The sequence below is a fragment of the Chrysochloris asiatica genome, unplaced genomic scaffold, assembly GCF_000296735.1.
Source record: "Chrysochloris asiatica unplaced genomic scaffold, ChrAsi1.0 scaffold00007, whole genome shotgun sequence".
Lineage (NCBI taxonomy): Eukaryota > Metazoa > Chordata > Mammalia > Afrosoricida > Chrysochloridae > Chrysochloris > Chrysochloris asiatica.
Genome location: NW_006408525.1, coordinates 25,923,587 through 25,936,277, shown reverse-complemented (window position 1 = coordinate 25,936,277; position 12,691 = coordinate 25,923,587). Strand labels below are relative to the sequence as shown.

General features: G+C 41.2%; 1 pseudogene; it reads left to right on the top strand.

Annotated features, from left to right (window-relative positions):
* The window catches only part of LOC102830271, a 10,351-nt pseudogene extending 8,153 nt beyond the window's left edge, over positions 1-2,198 (top strand).
* Positions 2,199-12,691: the final 10,493 nt, after the last annotated feature.

The window sequence follows — 12,691 nt, the reverse complement described above, 5'->3', positions numbered from 1 at the left end:
GGCTTTCTACTCCCGTAAAGATTTACACCCTTGGAAACCCTGTACAGGGTTGCTATGGGTCGGAACCGACTCGACAGCACTTAACAACAACAACAACAACAACAACAAGCAAAAGAGTTAGGAGCCCTGGTAACTTGGTGGATTATGCAAGGTCTGCAGTTTGAATCCACCAGTAAAGATTTACAGCCTTGGGAACCCTATACAGGGTCAATATGAGTCATAATAGCACACAGCAACAAGAACAAGCAAAATAGTTACGTTCTAAAAATAGCTGCACGTATGCTCTGTTTAAAATACTCAACTGGGCCCATCAATGGCTGGAGTCCTGGTGTGGCGCTATAGGATAAGCACTGGACCACTAACCACAAGGTCTGTGATTCAAACCCACCAGCAGCAACTCAGAAACCCTGTACAAGATCACTATGAGTCAGAAACAACTCAACAGCACCTAACAACAACAATCAATCAATTGGGCTAAGAACTTCAGAGAGAAAACACTAAGAGATTAAGTACCATCCCTTAGAAGCTACAATCTAGCTGCAGATGTGAGGGAAAATTCATGAAATAATTCAATGGCATCATGTAACACCAAAATTAGTGTCTTGAATAATAGTGCCATGGGAATGCATAAGACTTCAAGTAGCCCAACTTCCTTATTCATTGTCTAACTTACATCTACATATATTGTTGTTAAGTGCCGTGCCGTGGAGTCGGTTCTGACTCATAGCGACCCTGTACAGGGTTTCCGAGTCTATAAATCTTTATGGGAGCAGAAAGCCTCATCTTTCTCCCGCGGAACAGCTGGTAGTTTTGAACTGCTGACCTTGCAGTTCACAGACCGATTTGTAACCACTATGCTACCAGAGCTCCTTTAACAACATGTAATATATATTCAAGGTCATATTTTGGCTCTCTTGGACTTGTTTTAATTTTCTTCAGCTTCAGATTAAACTTGCATATGAACAATTGGTAGTCTGGTCCACAGTGGGACCCTGGCCTTGTTTTGGCTAATGTTATGGAGCATCTCCAGCGTCTCGTCCCATGAATGTTGTCAATTTGATTCTTATATATTCCATCTGATGAGATCAACATGTATAGTCATCTTTTATGTTGTTGAAAAAAGGTATTTGCAATGAGTAAGTCCTTGGTCTGGCAAAATTCTATCATGAGATCATGTCTATCACCAAGACCCTAATTTCCAACTACTGATCCTTCCTCTTTGTTTCCAACCTTCCCATTCTAATCACCAGTAATTATCAATGCATCTTAATTGCACGTTTGATCCGTTTCAGACTGAAGAAATTGGTAGAATTCATCAGTCTCATCATCAATAGCTTTAGAGGTTAGTGTGTAAATTAAAATAATAATGATATTAACTTGTTTTCCTTGTAGGCATATGTATCACAGATAGCATTATAGTTTCAATATGGACCTTGAAATGCTCTTTATGGCAATGAATGTGACACCATTCCTCTTCAGTTCGTCATTCCCAGCATAGTAAACCTTATGATTATCCAATTCACAATGGCCAATACCAATCCAATTCAGCTCACTAGTGCCTAGATCTTGATCTTTATGTGTTCCCTTCCATTATTGACAATTTCCAATTTCTAGATTCATGCTTTATATATTCCATATTCTGATAACTAATGGATATTTGCAGATGTTCCTTTTCTCATTTTGAATTGTACAAATGAAGGTCCCAAAAGATTTTTGTGAAGAAGGAAGCCCCTGCCCCTCCCAAAGCTAAAGCCAAAGCAAAGGCATTGAAGGCCAAGAAGGCAGTGCTGAAAGGCATCCACAGCCAGACAAAAAAAAAGACGAAGAAGATCCGCACATACACACAAAAAGAAGATCCGCAGGACACCCATCTTCCGGCAGCCCAAGACCTCTCTGAGGCTCCGGAGGCAGCCCAGATATGCTCGGAAGAGCGCCCCCAGGAGAAACAAGCTTGACCACTATGTTATCATCAAGTTCCCACTGATTACTGAGTCAGCCATGAAGATAATAACACACTTGTGTTCCTTGTGGAGGCCAAGGCCAACACGCACCAGCTCAAACAGGGTGTGAAGCTCTATGACATTGAGGTAGCCAAGGTCAACACCTTCATCAGGCCTGATGGAGAAAAGAAGGTATATGTTCAACTGGCTCCTGACTGCGATGCTTTGGATGTCACCAACACAATTGAAATCATCTAAAATGAGTCCAGCTGGCAAATTGTAAATACAAATTTTTCAATACATAAAAACAAAACAAAACAAAAAATCCCTGCTTTGCTTAATCTATGTCGTTAAAATCAAACTCTACTTTGGGGAGACAGCCCACCCTCAGTTGGGTTTTCAGTGCAATTCAACCTGAGGGACTCATCTTCTAGCATTATATCTGACAATGTTCCACTGCTATATATAAGATTTTCAGGGACTAACCATTCAGAAAGGAGCTCTGGTAGCATAGTGGTTACGAATCGGGCTGCGAACCTCAAGGTCAGCAGTTCAAAACTACCAGCCGTTCCACGGGAGAAAAATGAGGCTTTCTCTCCTGTAAAGATTTACAGCCTCATAGAAACCCTGCACAAGATCGCTATGATTCGGAACCAACTCCAAGGCACATAGCCAACAGCCACCACCAAGCATTCAGAAGTGGTCTGCCTCTCCTTCCTAGCCTGTTTTAGTCTGGAAGCGCTGCTGACTCCTGTTCACCATGAGTGAGCCTGATGATACTTAAAATCTTGGTGGCATGGCTTCCAACATCCCAGCACCACAAAAGCCACTATAGTTCAACAAACTGACAGTTTATGCACCATAGAAAAGAGATGGACTAAAACATAAAACATACATGACAGCAAAAAATCTATTTCAGGAACATAAAAAAATCAAGTTGCCGAATAATATAAAAATTTCGAATGCTGCTTCCATGAGTGTTGATTGTGGATCCAAGAAAAACAAAGTCTTTGACAACGTCAATCTTTTCTCCATTATCTTGATACTATTTATCAGTCCAAGGAGCTCTGGTAGTGTAGTGGTTACGAATCAGGCTGGTAACCTCAGGGTCAGCAGTTCAAAACGACCAGCTGTTCCGCGGAGAAGGATGAGGCTTTCTTCTCCCATAAAGATTTACAGCCTCGGAAACCCTGTACAGGGTCACTATGAGTTGGAACCGACTCCACGGCACATAACAACAACATTTATCGGTTCAGTTGTCAGGATTTTTGTTTTGAGAGGCAATCCATATCAGTAAATATTTTAACTCTTTACTTCCAGCAAGCAAGGTTGTATCATCTGTATATCACAGGTTGTTAATGAATCTATAGCACTAAAAATACACTAGTTATTATCTCCATGAAAATGTATAATACATAGCAAACATCCTAATACACGGATAAACATTTGAAATTTTAGACTGCATTTCTAAAATCAGCTAATTGTTGTCGTTGTTAAGTGCCATCAATTTGGTGCCAACTTACAGCTACTCTGTATAGAGTTTCAAAGACTTTAAATCTTCACGGAGCAGAAAGTCTCATCTTTCTACCTCCGAGCAGCTGGCGGGCTAAACTGTGGACCTTGTGGTTCGCAGTCCAGGATTTATCATATGGAGCCACCACGCTTCCTTGGGTCAAGATAATTTTTACCCCAAAATATATTTACTTCTGAATTTTTAGAGTTTAGAAGTAAATAATTTTGGGGTAAGAATTATCTGAACCCAAGAACACAACAGAGAGATCTTTTCCGATGTGAGTAACATACAAATAATCATGTCATACTCAGAAAGGTATCGTGTAGATAAACTTGCCTTATAAACACTCCATTCAGTCCAAAAAAAGCAGTTATTAATTGTTTGCAGCATGCAAGGAACTTACTTTAAGTAATATAGCTGTACTATCCAAGGTATTGGAGTCCTGGAATATGTCAGACTGCAAAGTCGTTTCAACTGCAAGGTCGGTGGTTCAAGCTCACCAGCCGCTCCTTGGAAACACTATACAGGGTCACTATGGGTCGGAATCGACTCGACGGCACTTAACAACAACAACACCAAATCCAAGGATTCAGATAGAATCATACAGCTAAAAATGGATGGAGTTTATTTTTATCCTTAAAGTTAACACTTGCTATTATGGTTGCTGTGTGACATCAAGTCTGTGCCTACTCACAGCGATCCTGCATAGGGTTTCCAAGGAGTGGCTGGTGAGTTTGAACCAACAATTTTATGGTTAGCAGTCCAGTGTTTGTCCTATAGCTATTTATCAAAGACAACTAAATGGTGCTCATTTAAACAACCATCTTTTTTAAGGCCTGAGTTACTAGTTACAGGCAAAGAAAATTATTTTAGTGGGTTACTAAGCATTTGGTTCCTGTATCAATATATCCCTAAATTTCATTTCAGAAGTCAGTAATGATAGATGTACCAAGCTGTCAGGAAATGAGACATTCTGAGAAGAGAAATTTAAAAGGAGTTGGAACTTAATGAAATAGAATAATACATTTTTCTGATGGCAACCGTGTAAAAGGTATTTGTGAAAGGTATGGCAAAACATGGACTGTGCCTAAAAACTCTTCTTGCCCTACTAATAGTTTGGCTTTTTGTTCTGCTGTGTGTTAGACTAAATTTCAGAAATTTTATTACTTCCCAAATGTAATTTTTTGCAATTTAAGCCAAAAGGCATCTTAAATTTATTAAACGTTTAAACTGATTTTACTAAATGGCCAGTGGTATAAGAAGCCAAGAGCAACAAAAGTCAAATGGAGAGGCCAAAAAAATTGTTGTTGTTAAGTGCCATCAAATCGGTTTCAGGATTTCCAAGGAGCAGCTGGTGGGTTTGAACGGTCGACTTTGCTGTTCAAACTGACCTTGCAGTCCAGTGCATTATCCCACAGCACCACACCAGGACTCCTGAAAGGGCAGTTGTTGTTGTTAAGTGCCATCGAGTTGGTTCCGACACATAACGATTGTGTATAGGGTTTCTGGAGAGCGACTGGTAAGCTTGAACCGCCGACCTTGCAGATTAAGGAAATTTGAATTCCTGGATCAATTTGTTTCCCTTGCAGAGCTAATGATAGATACAACATATGTATTTGTAATACAAGCAGTCTCTGATTATAAAGGAGATTTGTCTTCCTGTAGAATTTATACCCAAGTTGGTAAAATTAAGTACAGTTCATTTATAAATCAGTCAAATGTTTTTGTTTTGTTTTTTGGTATATAGTATATTGTGTACCTTTCTATGCAAAAAAAATCAAAGAAACCCTTCCGGATACACTGAAACATCTTTAACATAATTATACAGTAACAGTAATGTTTTAACGCTCGATACTGAGTACTCTGGGACAACAGAGTAAGAGCCAGCCAGACACTGCAGGTAAGCTTGCGTGGTGAGGTGGTGTAGCCAAGGAGGGAGCCCAGAATTGTTTGAATGCAAAGCCAGCAACTGAGTGCTGTGGGGCAGGGGGTGCTGGAGGAAATGGTGATACAGAAAAGTTGGGGGGACAGTGCAGGAGTTTGAACAGGAAAAGGAGGAAGAAGTGATTGTGGGGTGCTACTGGAGCTGTGACTAACCCTCAAACCAAACCCACTGCCATGGACACAGAGTGACCCTGTACAGGGCTTCCGAGCCTTTACAGAAGCAGAAAACCTCTTCTTTCTTCTGATGAGGAGCTGCTGGCTTGGAACTGCTAACTTTGTAGTTTGCAGCCCAACCATAACCCACTCTTCCACTAGAGCTTCTTTGTGATGAATCAGGCAACAGTATATCATTTCCTTGGAGCGTGATTGAGGGAGCTGGAGGAGGAGGGGTTGGCATAACCCAGGGATTGCGTGTATACAGAAATCATACATAATTAGCATCCTAAAGTGGCCACACACCTGTGTGTGCTGGACTGCAAGGTGGGAAGAAGAAATATCATGCAAGATGCCAGAAAAAATAGGACCCAAAGACCAAGTCCTGAATTGAAGAAATTTCCCTGCTTTTGACCTATGAATTACTGCAACAAAAAAATGAATTCAGTATCGGCTAGGAACAAGATTGTGTATACATTGCTAGGATCTCTTGAATTGCATTAAATGCATGTGTAGGGCATACAAAAACTCATACAAGCCTTTCTCATGCACCTTGAAAGCATGCTGAGAATGCTGGCAAACACGTTACACTCTTTGTTGTTTCTTTCTTTAATCATATTCTTAACTGTACATGAAACTAAATCTTGTAGAGACCTGCTCCTATGAGTAGAAAAATCAACAATAAAATCAAAAGGGGACACTTATAGCAATGTTTAAAAGTACAAAAATGCCAATCTTCATTTGCTAATTATGCGACTATAATCCTATTAAAATGTGTGCTTGATTTAAAAGAGGGATTCACAATATCCTACGCTGCTAAAGAAATTCTATTTCATAAACAAAATAGTATCCAAGTGTCGTGATTGAATTGTGCTCCAAAAAAATATTTATCTATTTGGCTAAGCCCTGCTTTCTCAATACTGTGTGGTTGCCCTCCTTTATGTGAATTACGGTGGTGGTGGTGGTGGTGGTGCGCTGTGAAGTTGGTTCCGACTCATAGTGACCCTGTACAGGGTTTCCAAGGCTGTGAATCTTTACGGGAGCAGAAAGCCCCATCTTTCTCCTGCAGAACCACTGGTAGTTTCAAACTGGTGACCCTGCTGTTAGTAGCCCTACTCGCACCCACTACGCTACCAGAGCTCCTTTTTGTGAATTTTTTGTGAATGTGCTATAAATCCTAACACCTCCTCTACAGCACTTAGCAACAACAACAACATATGTTAATGATGCAGAATCAGTGTGGTGTGTGTCTTCAGTGACAGTCTTACAAGAGGGTGTGACTCAAGTCACATCCTTGCTGGAGCACATTTTTTATCTTAAAATCAAAAGGCAGAGAAGTGAGCATAGAGGAGTGGATGTCACTCAGCTAAGGTTAATGGAGCTGGGAGAAGAGCACATTCTTTGGACCCAGGATTCCTGCATGAGAACCTCCTAGACCCAGGGGAGGATTGATGCCTAGACACATGGGGATCCCCAAGGAACACTGAACCCACAGATGTTGAAAGGAGACAAGGACCTGCCCCTAGAGCCTGCACCCTGAATTCAGGCTTCTAGCTTCCTAAACTGTGAGAAAATAAAATGTCCTACTGCCTAAATACATCTATTTGTGATATTTATGTTATAGGACATCAAGCTCTATGTTGTTGTTGTTGTTAAGCGCCCAACTTATATTGACTCTGTATAGTGAATGTTTCCAAGGAACGGCTGTGGTTTGAACCTCTGACCTAAACTCTCCAGTACTTACCCTATAGTGCCATATCAGCTCTATAGGAGATCCCAAAATTAAAAGATCATTTGTATTCATCTTTCTAAAGAACTAGAAATTCATACTTACAAAACTGCCTGGAAGAATAATCCACTTAATATAAACTTGCATCATCATCAATTCTACCTGGTATGCTTTTTAGAATAAAAAACTGATTGCGACATTTATGTGTAGAAAAGGCAAAATATTCAATGGATTAAGATTTGTGATGCTTGAATACAAGAAGATTAAGTACTTTCAAGGGTAAAGCATATGTGTCCAAATGCATTACATAAAAATAAATTCATGTCTTTATTTTCCTTTTTTTCTCCCTCCTTAAGGCAAACAAAATTCCAATTCTTGAGTGTGGTAAATGGCAACCAGTCATTTTCCTCCCAAAGTTTAGTGGCAAAATTGAAGCATGCCACTCATTACAAATGCACCAGGATAGAGAATGAACAGGTGTGTCTGATTTGTTTGGATTTATAAACGCTAAGTACTTGGAGAATGGAATGATGTTTGGTTACTTACCTGTCTTCTTTCTCCTGACAGTTCATTTCCCTCGCCTCCTTCAAGCAAACAGGCTGCTCAGGATGCAATGTATTATGGAAGGGAAAAGCAAAAGCAAGGGGCTCAATCCCCTAGTCCTTGGATTTAGAATGAAGAAAACAAAAATGTCCAAAAGAAATATCATTCATTCTATGTATATGCATTGTCTGCCTTCTCTAAGCTGAGCATTGTGCCAGGAAGCTCACAGAGCAATGAACAAGGCAGATGAGTCTTGGAGCAGATGTTCTATAGCAGGGTTTCTAACCCACCCTCGATTATGTAAGACTGAAAGGTGAGAGGACAAAGGTCGAGTGATGAGACGAGGGCATAGCTGGGTACCAGAACCAGGAGCCCCACGCTCTGCTGCTGAGACAGAGTCCCTGCAAAATAGCAGAACTTGAGGGAAGTCTGGGGTACCTGGCTGCTCACAAACACTGTGCCCTGCATCCTAAATGATAGTCCTAGGAAAGGAAGCAGAGCCAAATAGGTTATGGCTACACAGTGTGTCTGGGCAATGAAGTCACTGACAATCTGTCTCATATTTCCATGTCACTGGTACACTGAAGTACCACAATAATTTCAAAGTCTCAAGCACAGAAGGAGTATGGGATAGAGCAGCTGGATACTTGTGGGACAGGTAAACTGGCTTAGTAAACACATGCATGGACAAATGGCATCAAGGCAATATGCTCTCTTAGTCACAGCCAAGGAGCTCTGGTGGCGCTGTGGGTTAGGCACTGGGCTACTAACCACAAGGTCAGGTGTTCAAACTTACCAGTCTCTCCTTGGAAGAAAGATGTAACATCTGCTCCCTTAAAGATTTGCAGCCTCGGAGACCCTACTTAGGGCTGCTTCACTATGCACTAGAATCAACTCTATGGTAGTGGGTTTGATTGGATTTTAGCCACAGCTACATGTTGTTATGGGTAGGAATCGACTCGACAGCACTTAACAACAACAACAGGTTGTTAGGTGCCGTCGAGTCAGCTCCAGCTCAAAGCAACCCTATGCACAGCACAATGAAACACAGCTCCATAAGCTACCCCCAAACCTAGAAGCAATGCGTTGGAGAAAAGATGGAAAGTCCAGTTGATAAGATGTAATACATAACCTCTGCATATGGGAGCTCAAAATAAAATGTAATTTGTTAGAGAAAAATTAAAGTTATGAACTCAGAATTGTGCCAACTATAGCACGAATACTGGGATTTGACAATGTTTGATGCATGAGTCATTTCAGACAGTTAACTTCACTCCTTTCTTCTGCATGAAGAAAGAGAGGGAAATGAGTGGAAAGGATATATTTTATAACAGCAGTTCTCAAACTTTGCTGATATTAGACTTTTGTTGTCTATTTGTTTGTTTTTCAATTCTGGTGTTTAGCCATAGCCCGGACCAACTAAATCAGAATCTCTGGCACTACAACTTTGTTTAACTTCCCAGGTGATTACAATGTGCAGGAATATTCAAGTGCCGCTGTTCACATTTGTATGTGCATGCAAATCACCTGGATCTTGTTAAAATGCAGCTTCTGATCTAGTAGCCTAGTATGGGGACTGAGATTCTAAGTTTCTAACAAATGCCTACGTTGAGGAGAAAGGATTTAAACTATAGGATAAGCATCGAACTGCTAACCACAGGTCAACATTTCAAATTCCTCATGAGAAAGATGAGGTATTCTACTACCAGAAATATTTACCATCACAGAAACCCAATGCAGGGTCGCTGTTGAGTCAGAATGGACTCAATGGCAGTAGGGTTTGGGTATTTGTACAATAACAACATTATATGCGAAGTGTTCTACGGCTCATTAATAAGCTTTCAGGTTAAATATAAGCTATTACCAAAATTAATTTTATCTGTTTTGTTTACATCTTTTGATAAGTCCAGTCGCTGGAGAAGGATATCATGTTTCGTAAGGTGGAGGGTCAGAGAAAAAGAGGAAGACCCGCAGCGAGATAGATTGGCTAAGTGGCAGCATCGATGGACTCAAGCATGGCAATAGTAGCGAGGTTGGCTCAGGATCGGGCAGTGTTTCATTCTGTTGGCAGAGGGTCACTATGAGTCGGTACCGACTCGATGGCACCTAACGACAACAACAATGACTAGAGAGATTTATACTAGATAACCCAAACCTGCTGCCATCAAGTCCATTCCGACTCACAGAGACCTTATAGAAGAACTGGAACGGCCCATAGGGTTTCCAAGACAATCATTTTTAAGGAAGCTGACCTCAGAGCTGTTGGTGGGTTCGAACCACTGACCTTTAGAACCACTGACCACCTCAGAGCTGTTGGTGGGTTCGAACCAAAGTGCTTAACCACTGCACACCAGAACTCCTTTACTAGATGCTAGCTTTTACTAGGCTACTTTAAAACTGCATATATTATCTGCATTCTGGCTCCCATCATCTTTCTATCGGAGAGCTTCAGAGCAGCGACATGGAAGAAGCAGATTGCCAAGGCCAGCCTCTGTTGAACTTAGTTCAGCTCTCTATATTTTAGGTCAAGATTAGCAAGAGCTGCCAAAAGTAACAAGAGTGTAATTCTTTGTTTTCTTGCTTCCCTCTTCTACTCTCATATGACTGATTCTCTTCCGATTTTTCAGTCCCAACTGAGAACATAAAGGCAGTCATTTTGAGAGCACAACTGTTTTGCTTGGTTAAGAGTAAATATAACCAAGTGCCTCCTGAAAGCATATTATACACGTTCCCCAACTTGTCCTTGTTCCTTAAAAGTCTAGGTTTCTTTTTTCTATTTTAGATTGAAATGTTAATAATTGCCTGACTCTGCCTGGATCCTGGTTTCTATTCTGATAAGGAGTGACCACCTGGACAAACAGGCACCAGGACAGTTCATTGTGTCCTCCTTTGAGATGTTTACTGGGGCTTCATGACCACCTTGTGATTTAGTGTGAATGTTAGAACTGTAGTCCCCCTCCCCTGACCCTCGCATGTAGTACATGACTAGACTTATGAAGGAGGATTATAGAAAGTGCTTGTAACAAAGAGACAGCTGAACACCACTTAAAGCAACTTGTTTGCTGTGCGGTGTTCTGGTAGTTGACGTCCTAAGAATATTAATAAAGGCTTTTCTCTTTCTTTATCTGGAGTGGTTATTAATTGAACTCAGTCACTCCAGGGTATTGGACTGAAGCTTCTAGAGTAATACAGCTACCGAGAATGATGTTTAGTTAAGCATCAGTGATCTTTAGTCAGAGCTTTTTGCATCAGGCTACTTCATAGACCTCTGCCCAACCTGTGGATTGGCTGTTCCTCAGTCAACAAACTAACCAATTGCAGCTGACTGGGTAGGGGGAGGATGTGCAGAAGGTTGGGTCAGGTTGCACAGAATACAGGCAATTACCGGAAAGCTCTCCTCTCAGCAGGGGCTGTGGGTAGGCCTGCTTTATTTGGAAAGAAAGGTGGAAATGCCCTGTATGGAATGATTTAGTCTTCAATTAGTTAATTCAGAAATTACAAGAACCTGGTATATATACAATGGACTTCTGGTACGGCACCATAGGATCAGCACTGGACTTCGAAGCACAAGGTCAGAAGTTCAAACCCAACCCACCAGCTGCTCCTAGGAAACCCTGTATAAAGTCACTATGAGTCAGAACTGACTCAACGGCAGGCACTGAACACCAACAATGTATATACAAAGGTCCTATGACAGTCCAAGCCTGATTATTCCCAGAACTGCACAGCAGAGAAAATCTCAGCCAAGCCACTCTATAAGTAATAATAACAGATACATTCTCAAAAAGATTTCAATTACATTTAGCAACTTTGCTGGCCAGATTAAACAAGGAATTTCAGTGGAGAGAGAGAATGCAGAGGCAGACAGGTAAAACACTATGTTGTTGCTAACTGCCGTAGAGTTGGTTCCAAGTCATAGCAACCCTATATAGTGTTTCTGAGGAGCAGTTGGTGAATTTGAACTGCCGACTTTGTGGTTTAGTCCAGTGCTGATCCTACAGCACCACACCAGCAATTCCTATTGAATATTGTTGTTGTGTACCGTGGAGTCGGTTCCGACTCATAATGACCCTGTACAGGGTTTCCGAGGCTGTAAATCTTTATGGGAGCAGAAAGCCTCATCTTTCTCCAGGGGAACAGCTGGTAGTTTTGAACTGCTGACCTTGCAGTTCACAGCCCGATTCGTAACCACTACGCTACCAGAGCTCCTTATAGTTCAAGGATTAAAAAATCTGCTTCCAATGATATCTTCATGCTGCCCTATGGCCTTGGGCAAGATACCTTAAGCCCTCTTATTCTTCTCATCTTTGCAGGTCACAAAATGAAAGGAATTGTGAAGATCGTATAAATAGTAGATAAAAACATGCTTCTTAGATTTAGAAGAACTGCATAAATGTAAGACTTCCTATGCTTACTAGTGGACTCCTGGTGTGGCGCTGTGGGTTAGTGAGCCAGACTGCAAAGCCATTTGAACTGCAAGGTCGGATGTTCAAACTCACCAGGTGCTCCTTGGAAACCCTATACAGGGTCGCTATGAGCCGGAATCGACTCAACGGCGCTCAACAACAACAACATATATTTACTAGTGGATGAGTAACTATACAGTAAATCGCACATCAATGAATACACCCTATTTAAAGGAGCTCTGGTAGCGTAGTGGTTACGAATCGGGCTGTGAACCTTAAGTTCAGCGGTTCGAAACTACCAGCCGCTCTGCGGGAGAAAGATGAGGCTTTCTACTCCCGTAAAGATTTACACCCTCGGAAACCCTGTACAGGATCGCTATGGGTCAGAACTGACTCAACGGCACTTAATAACATAATAACAAATAATTATTTAAAGAATATTTTTCATTTACAACATATTCTA